The sequence below is a fragment of the Acomys minous genome, assembly GCF_964271855.1.
Source record: "Acomys minous genome assembly, chromosome: 1".
NCBI lineage: Eukaryota > Metazoa > Chordata > Mammalia > Rodentia > Muridae > Acomys > Acomys minous.
Genome location: NC_140483.1, coordinates 153,272,824 through 153,280,851, shown reverse-complemented (window position 1 = coordinate 153,280,851; position 8,028 = coordinate 153,272,824).

The window sequence follows — 8,028 nt, the reverse complement described above, 5'->3', positions numbered from 1 at the left end:
TGAGTTCCTGTTTAAATGACCTGTTTAAGTTGCCAGTCTGAGTGACACATATGCCCGGAGATGTCTGCTAGTTAAAAATGATCAAACAACAACTAGCTATTTCTTATCTTTAACATGTGCCACAGATCTCTCAGCTTTAACATTTAAAGTATAATGCATTAAAAAAAAAATAAACTAGTCCAAGGAGTAGAAAACCACACGTGCACAGCCAGGGGCACTGAGCAAACATCATGGTATTTGTCCGTCTAGGGGACTCTGAACATGAGACGTGTAGGTTGAAAGTGGCTGACACAGAGTCCTGGGTGCCTTTCTTTCTTCTCATTCACTCTCCTCTCTGTGACGATGGACTCGTGACCAGAGAGAAGTAATTCTTGGGTGTTCTCATTTGGCAACTTGTATTGGTGTTTTGAAGGTTTTTCATTCTCCAGACTAATCTACACAAAGCTAAGACCTGCCTGAGAAGACTTTATCACATGTTTCCTCCTCTGAAACTTTTAGTTCAAGAGTGATGTTGCTACTGAATCCAAGATAACTTTTCTTTTTTTTCCTCTTCCTTCTAACAAATATTCATCCATTCACTTAGCAGTAAAAATTAATTAAAAATCATTGTTTATTTTTAGCATTAAGCATTCACATAGCATTAAAAAATAAATGTTTATTTGGATAAGGCAAATATTATATGTAAGCCACTCTTCCATGGATACATTTATGAAAATAACCAAAATCTGGGCTGGGGAGATGGCTCAGTGGATAAAGCATTTGCCCTGCAAGTGTGGGGACCCAAGTTCAGATCTTAGAACCTGTGTAAAGCTGGCATGGTAGCATGTGTCTGTAAGCACTGTGCTCCTGTGGTGAGGTGGCAGGCAGAGATGAGAGAACCCCTAGGAATCTATGGGCCAGCTAGCCTGGTGGACGCAGCGGCAAACAAGAGACTCTGTGTGTAGTGAAAACTCTGCAAGTTTGTTTCTTTAAAAAAAAAAACACACACACACACAGAAATATTATAAGAATGTGTTTTTGTTTCAGCTCCAGAGTATGGGGTTGCATTGGACTGTCCGCAGCAGCTGACTGTGATTTGCCTCGTGCTCTAGCAGAGGCATGGCTTTGCCAGCTGCAGATAGTTTCTGTGATTGTGTGACATTTGGAACTCTGGGAACTTTTCAGAAGGTAGATAAATGCTAAGGACCCCATAGGTGGGTGGGTGATTGTTGGTCATGTAGGAACGTTGGCTGCAGCTTGCTAGTAGAAATGAAAGGAAAGAAAGTAGATTGAGGAATTTTCCTAATTTCTCTCTCCCTTCTATTCTTTTTTCCCCCTATCTAATGTTAGGTGTGAAATGGGATGGGTGGGGATAAAGGGTGGGAAAAAGAAGAACCCACAAAGTAGCAAAGATTGGGTACACCTGTCTACAGCAAGGTGGAGAGCAAGGTTCTCTCTGATCTCTTTAGGTGTGCACACACTCACACACATACACTCTGGCACATCCCAGACTCACCTGAACACACACCCAAGATTTAAGAACAAAACAAAACCAAGGCACCTAATTTCAACATATATTTTATCAGGGCAGAACATGAAAAAAGCCTTCAGTAAATATAAAACTTATACAACATGTTAAAGATGGTAAATGCCACACACACACACACACACACACACACACACACACACACACACACGCAAAAAGAAAGAAAAAAAGAAAAATAAAAAAAAGAAAAATTTTTTAAACTAAATGTTTTTTTAAAAGTGGTAAAATAGTATAGGCAAACTACCTTAATCTATATTTTTACCATTGTGCTCCATTCTCTTTTGTGTCCTGTCTGGTTCTGAGTGGTGTGTACTTGTATGTTTTGCATATTTCTTCAACTGCTGAGAACAAGCTAGAGCTGTCAGGCTTGCTCATCACTAATTCTGCCTAGTTTTTAAGAGTAAGGAATTCTTCCCCCAGGACGATCAAAAGAGCAAATAAAATGAAGCAAAAAAACCCCCAAGCAAACAGTAACAACAGCTGTAACAATTAAAAAAGAGAACCCCCTTTACTCTCTATGAGTGTCTCGTTTTAAAATAACTCTGTGAATAAAGTATGATTTACCATTTGGGCAGCTGAAGAAATGCCTCAGCAGTTATGATCACCGGCTGTTCTTGCAGAGGACTGGGGCTGAGTTCTCAGTGCCTGTATCTGCTGCTTCATAACGGCCTGGGACTCCAGCTCTGGGAGAACCAGATGCCTCCTATGGGCTCTGCAGGTACCTGCACACATGTGCATATACTCACAAAGGCAGCCAGGCAGGCAGACACAAATACACACACACACACACACACACACACACACACACACACACACACACACTCACACACACACTCACACTCACACAGTCGCACACACTTCAAAAACCAAACAACTTGTTAAGTGACAAATTAGGATAAAATTATGTAATACTAGAAAAGCAAAGCTAACATTTTCAAGTGTTTGTCTCACATCAGGCCCCAAGTTATGCAAGTGGCAGGCATTTTCTCATAAATTGCCACAACTAGCCTGTAGCTGGGCCTGCTATTTCTGTAGTTTTCCGATAAGGAAGGCCACCCGCTGGTGTTCATTCCTGCTCCATTCTTTAGTGTGCGATCCGTTCTTTATTAACTTTGAAAGGGAGTGGGGGCTTTTCCTTTATTCTTGAGAAATTCTGCTCTTCCATATCTTAAGTATAGATATAAGAAAAAGCTGCTAGTGAATGTTCAGCAATCCTCAAAAGTTTCTGGGGTCCCAGAATTGTGAGAGGAAATTGCATAACTCACCCTTGGTCTGGAAAGGTCTTGCTGTCCTCTGTCTGCACTGGTGCCCATGACTGCAGAACAGACGGGACACCCAGAGCTCAGATAGACAGTAGCTGTGACGGATGGGCTGGCCTGGGAGAAGGTCCTTGGCTAAGGCAGAGAGAACTGTGGAGCTGTCCAGGCATTTGGCAGAGACAGGAATATCTGAGAGAAGAGACAATGGAAAGAGGCAGAAAGGATCCAGGAACTTGTCTTATAAGGCCAGAGGGTAAGGTTGCTCATTTATCTGGGTTTTCCTGCTGGTCCTGTCTATGATGCCACACAGTTATGCATGCTTTTGCTGTGAGAGTTAAATAAACAAGCTGTAATGTTGGCTCACAGAATGGAGTTTGGAGGCTCATTTGCTCCTTTTAAAATTCAGTGTTTTTGGGGGGCAAGGTATCATGATATAATCCATACTGGTCTCAAATTGTAGATCCTCCTGTCTCAGCTTGTGACGTGCTGAGATTATAAACATGCACCATCGCACCTGGCTCACCAGGTTGGCCTTGTAGAACCTCTGTAGGCTTAGATTTTTCAAAACTTACTTTACTTGGAGTTCTTAAAACACTTCAATCTCATTTCTAATTCACTGACCAGAGGAAGGGCAGGAAGAATGTTAATAGGAAAAAAGGGGTTGTGGACCTGTTTAGATGTAGTTCCTTGGGCCAATTTCCACTTTGTGTTGTCAGGACACCAGCAGTATAGTTCAACAGAAAACACCTAATAGCAATAGGAATCAGTAGCAGTGGCATGTTCCAGCAGGAACAGCAAGGCTCCCCAGAATTGGCAGGAGTCAGTAGTAGCAGCCAGAAGCAGCCAGAGTAATACAAGAAGTTCTCTGGAACGTTTCTCTGTGTGAAGTTAAGACCAGCGAAGACCAGCAAAGATCAGCAAAGACCAGTGAAGACCAGTGAAGGCCAGTGAAGACCAATGAAGACCAGTGAAGGCCAGTGAAGACCAATGAAGACCAGTGAAGACCAGTGAAGACCAGCAAAGACCAGAGAAGACCAGCAAAGACCAGTGAAGACCAGCGAAGACCAGCAAAGACCAGGGAAGACTAGTGAAGACCAGTAAAGACCAGTGAAGACCAGCAAAGACCAGCAAAGACCAGTGAAGAGATGCACAATGTAGCAATGCAAAAAGTGTCGTCCCACTGTCCCTGGGGTTCTACTTATATTCCTTCCAAAATCACATGCCCTCTCACAAGACAGCTCCCAGAAAAACATCACACAACACAACTGGCTCTTCAAAGAAACCAGAAACTTCTACTTCAAGCCTATGAATGAACGTTCACTCTTATTAGTTATTTTTCTCACTGCTGTGGCAAAATATGAGTTAAAAGAAAGAAAGTTTATTTTTGGCTCACAGTTTCTGAGATTTCAGTCAGTCAATGGTGGGGAAGGCATGGTGGTGGGAGTATATTGTGGCTGCTTGTGCACACCATAGCAGGCAGGCAAGTCTAGCCTCCAAAGGCTTACTCAAGTGACCCACTTCCATCAACAAGCCCTATATCAGATGACCCCAGAGCCTTCAAAGCAGTGTACTGAGCCTGGAGTGGAATACTGAAAATACAGGCTGGTGGGAGGCATTTAGAGTCAAACTATATCACTCATTATGCTGTGTGACACTCACTGGAAAAAATGTTTAAAATGGCAATACAGAAGAAGACATCTCAAGCCCATAAGATACAAAATCAGGGTCAGTAAGTTACTTTAATACATGGCACATGGGGCTAATTATCTTTTTACAAAATGACAGCTTAAAATATGTCTTCAAGCAACCTAAACAATTTAGGTTTAAATTGAAAATCACTCTGTGAAGTATTGTAAAATTTTGTATTGTATTGTAGTATAAAAGTATTATAAAAACTTATCCTTAAGGACAAAAGGTGCCACCTCCACATCCTCCCAGGAGTCTACCCTATTGCAAATCTCCAGTTTGCCCCAGAGATGTTCCTCCTCTTGGCTTCACTTCTCTCTCCCAACCCCCGCCCCCACATCTGATCTCCACCCTTATTCTCCTCCCTACACCCTTTCCCGCCCAGTTTCCTCTCTTTACCCATTTCAAATGTCTATTCTATTTCCCCTTCTCAAGACTCAAGCATCCTCCCTTGGACCCTCCTTGTTACTTAGCTTCTTTGGGTCTGCGGGTTGTAGTATATGGCTATATGGCTAATATACACTTATAAGAGATATGTGACATCCCTTACCATGTGTGTCTTTCTGGGTCTAGGTTACCTTACTCAGGATGATCTTTTCCAGTTCTATCTGTTTGCCTTTCATGATTTCCTTGTTTTTAATAGTTAGTTAAGTAGTATTCCATTGCACAAATGTACCACATTTCCTTTATCCATTCTTCAGTTGTTCAACAAATAACTGGTCCAATCTGAGACCCACCCCATGGCAGAGAGTCAACCCCTGACATTATTAACGATATTCTGCTATGCTTGCAAACAGGAGTTGAGCATAACTGTCTTCTAAGAGGCTCCACCCAGCAGTGGGTCTAAACAGATGCCAAACATTAGGCAGAGCTCAGGGAGTCCTGTGCAAGAGTTCAGGGAAGGATAAAGAAATCCCAAGGAAACAAGAGCTCCACAAGACCAACAGAGGCAATAACGGAGGTCCATGGAGGCTTACAGAGATGGAAGCACTAATGAAAAAGGGTACATGGGCTGGACCTAGGCCACTTACACATATGTGCCCAATAGGCAGCTTGGTCTTCATGTGGGTCCCATGGCAAATGGAATGGGGACTGCCTCTGATGTGGACTCGGTTTCCTGCTTTTATTTCACTTGCTCCTAGCTGGTCTGCCTTGTCTGTCTCAGGGGAAGAGGATGTGCTTAGTCCTGATGCTACTTGAGGTGGCAGGTTGGGTTGGTACGGGGTGGAGAGGCTCCCCTTTTCTGAGGAGAAGAAGATGCGGGGAAAGAGGAAGAGGGTGAGAGGGTAGGACCATGTGGAGAGGAAGGAGGGACTTGTGATCAGATTTAAAGTGAACAAATAAATACATTAAGAAAAAAAAGAATGAAAATCTCAAAGCCACCAGCTAATCTTTCCTTGTCTACTCCTCTGTCTTTTGAGACAAGGTTTCATGCAGCCCAAGCTTACCTGGGTAGCTGAAGACAACTTAACTGCTGAACTTCCTGCCTCGGTCTCCCAAGCACTGGGACCGCAGTGTGAGCCACTGTGCTGGCTCAAAGCCTCTCTTAGTCTTTATTTTTTTCTTACAAATTTAATACTGAAGAAAAAAGGCAATCAAGCTTCTTTGTTAAAAACACGGGAGGTTTAATGCTGATTGCCTTTTGATTTATTTTTTTCCTGTTTATTTTTATTTTTTTTATTTAGAAAATTTTTTACTTAATTAACTTCAGATTACAGCTCAGTTGTTATCCCATCACTTGTATCTTCCTGTTGCTCCCTCCCTCCCGCTTTCACCCTATTCCCCTCCCTTAGGTCTATGACTAAGGGGGACCTCCTCCCCCACTATATGATCATAGGCTATCAAGTCTCATCTTGGTAGCCTGCTTATTCTTTCTTTGAGTGCCACCAGGCCTCCCGACCCCTTTTGATTTCTTTAGGCCACGGATGTCTATCCTAATCCCAGGACATAACAAAAGCTCCCTAGAAGTGAGACATAGCCTTTACAGGCTGGGCGCTGGGGAGGCAGAAGCAGGTGGATCTCTGTACATCTGAGGCTAGCCTGGTCTACATAGAGAGTTTCAGGCCAGCTAGAGCTATACAAGCAAGACCCTGTCTCAAGACAAAACAAAGCAAAACAAACAAGCAAAACAAACAAACAAACAAAAAAAGTAAAGAAAGAAAGAAAAAGGATTCTCACAGACATGCATAAGGATTATGAGATGGAAGATAATTTAGGCTGGCTCAAATACCTTCATAAATGCCCTCATAAGAGAGACAGAGGGACATCAGACAGACATTTAGACAGAAAAGGAGTGGACTGAGTGTCCACAGAGACTGTTTTGATGAGAGGAAGAGGAGGAGGCATGCTCTATTTCTAATTACTTAAACAAAGTACTATGTCTAGTTTTTTCTTTGGCAGATGGAAAATCTAATAGTTTGCATCAACTCTAGACCACACAGGTTTAAGGTGGCTTAACTTGTGCTCATTGGCCGTTATCATCCACTGTTGTCCTGTTCTCTTCTTATCAGCCTCTCCCGGCCCTGACCAGAGGACCACTGCTTCACTGCTGTGCTGGCCACCGTGTGTGTGGATGCTGCTTCTGGGTTTCACTTGAGAGGTCATCTCTATGTAGACATTTCCCACAGTTCTTTTCCTTCAGTTTAGGAGTACGTCATTCTGCTATGAGATGGAGTCAGCCTGGGGATGTCCGCCCCCTGCCCTCCCTCTGTCCCGCTTCTTGCTGTTTCCAGTCATTTAATTTATATCCCGTTCTTCTAAGTTCCCTCTAATTGTTTGACATTTGGAGCACAAAGCCAGCGTGAATCACTAACTGTTTATGCTTTCTGTTACAGTTAGCTTCATAAAGTCTCGGGGTGAACAATTCTTCAGGAATTATTATAGATGAGCCGTCTGTGCTAGCAAGCCATGGCCAAGTGTTTAGACTGGAAATTCCAATGATCGGAATAGGTGCATCCCGTAGAGAGGCCCCCTTAAGGAATTCTGTATTTATGTCTTAGAACATGTGTAGACATACTCAGCTGTAGTTACAATTATGATGTGATGGAAAGCAACCCCTAACCTCCTGTGTAGCTCTTCCTTGACCTGTTAGATATGTGTAACTGCTATGGAAAAATATCCCATAAACATGGGAGTTTTCATGTGGCTTACGTGCTTTATGGAAATTATATGAATTTTGTTAGTTGGATAATTATACTATGATTTGCTGGAGACTATGTTTATTATTAGAAGATGTGTGCTAAATGATTTAGAGGTGACATGTCATAAAGCCTCAATGTGTACATAGGCTAACAGGAGTATATGCATATATGTAAGTTTTATAGATGTGTATGGAGTATGTTTATGTTGCAGAGTGTGTGTCTATGTGCATGTGTGTGACATGGATGTTTATGCATTATATGTTTCATGGCATATAGACTGTGTGCATGTATATACAGTATATCTCATGGATATATATATATATACACATACATATATGTATGTATTGCATGTTATGTGGTAGACAGGCTATATGTACATAAGGTATAAGTGTGTGTGAGAGACATTTCACTCTTGTTC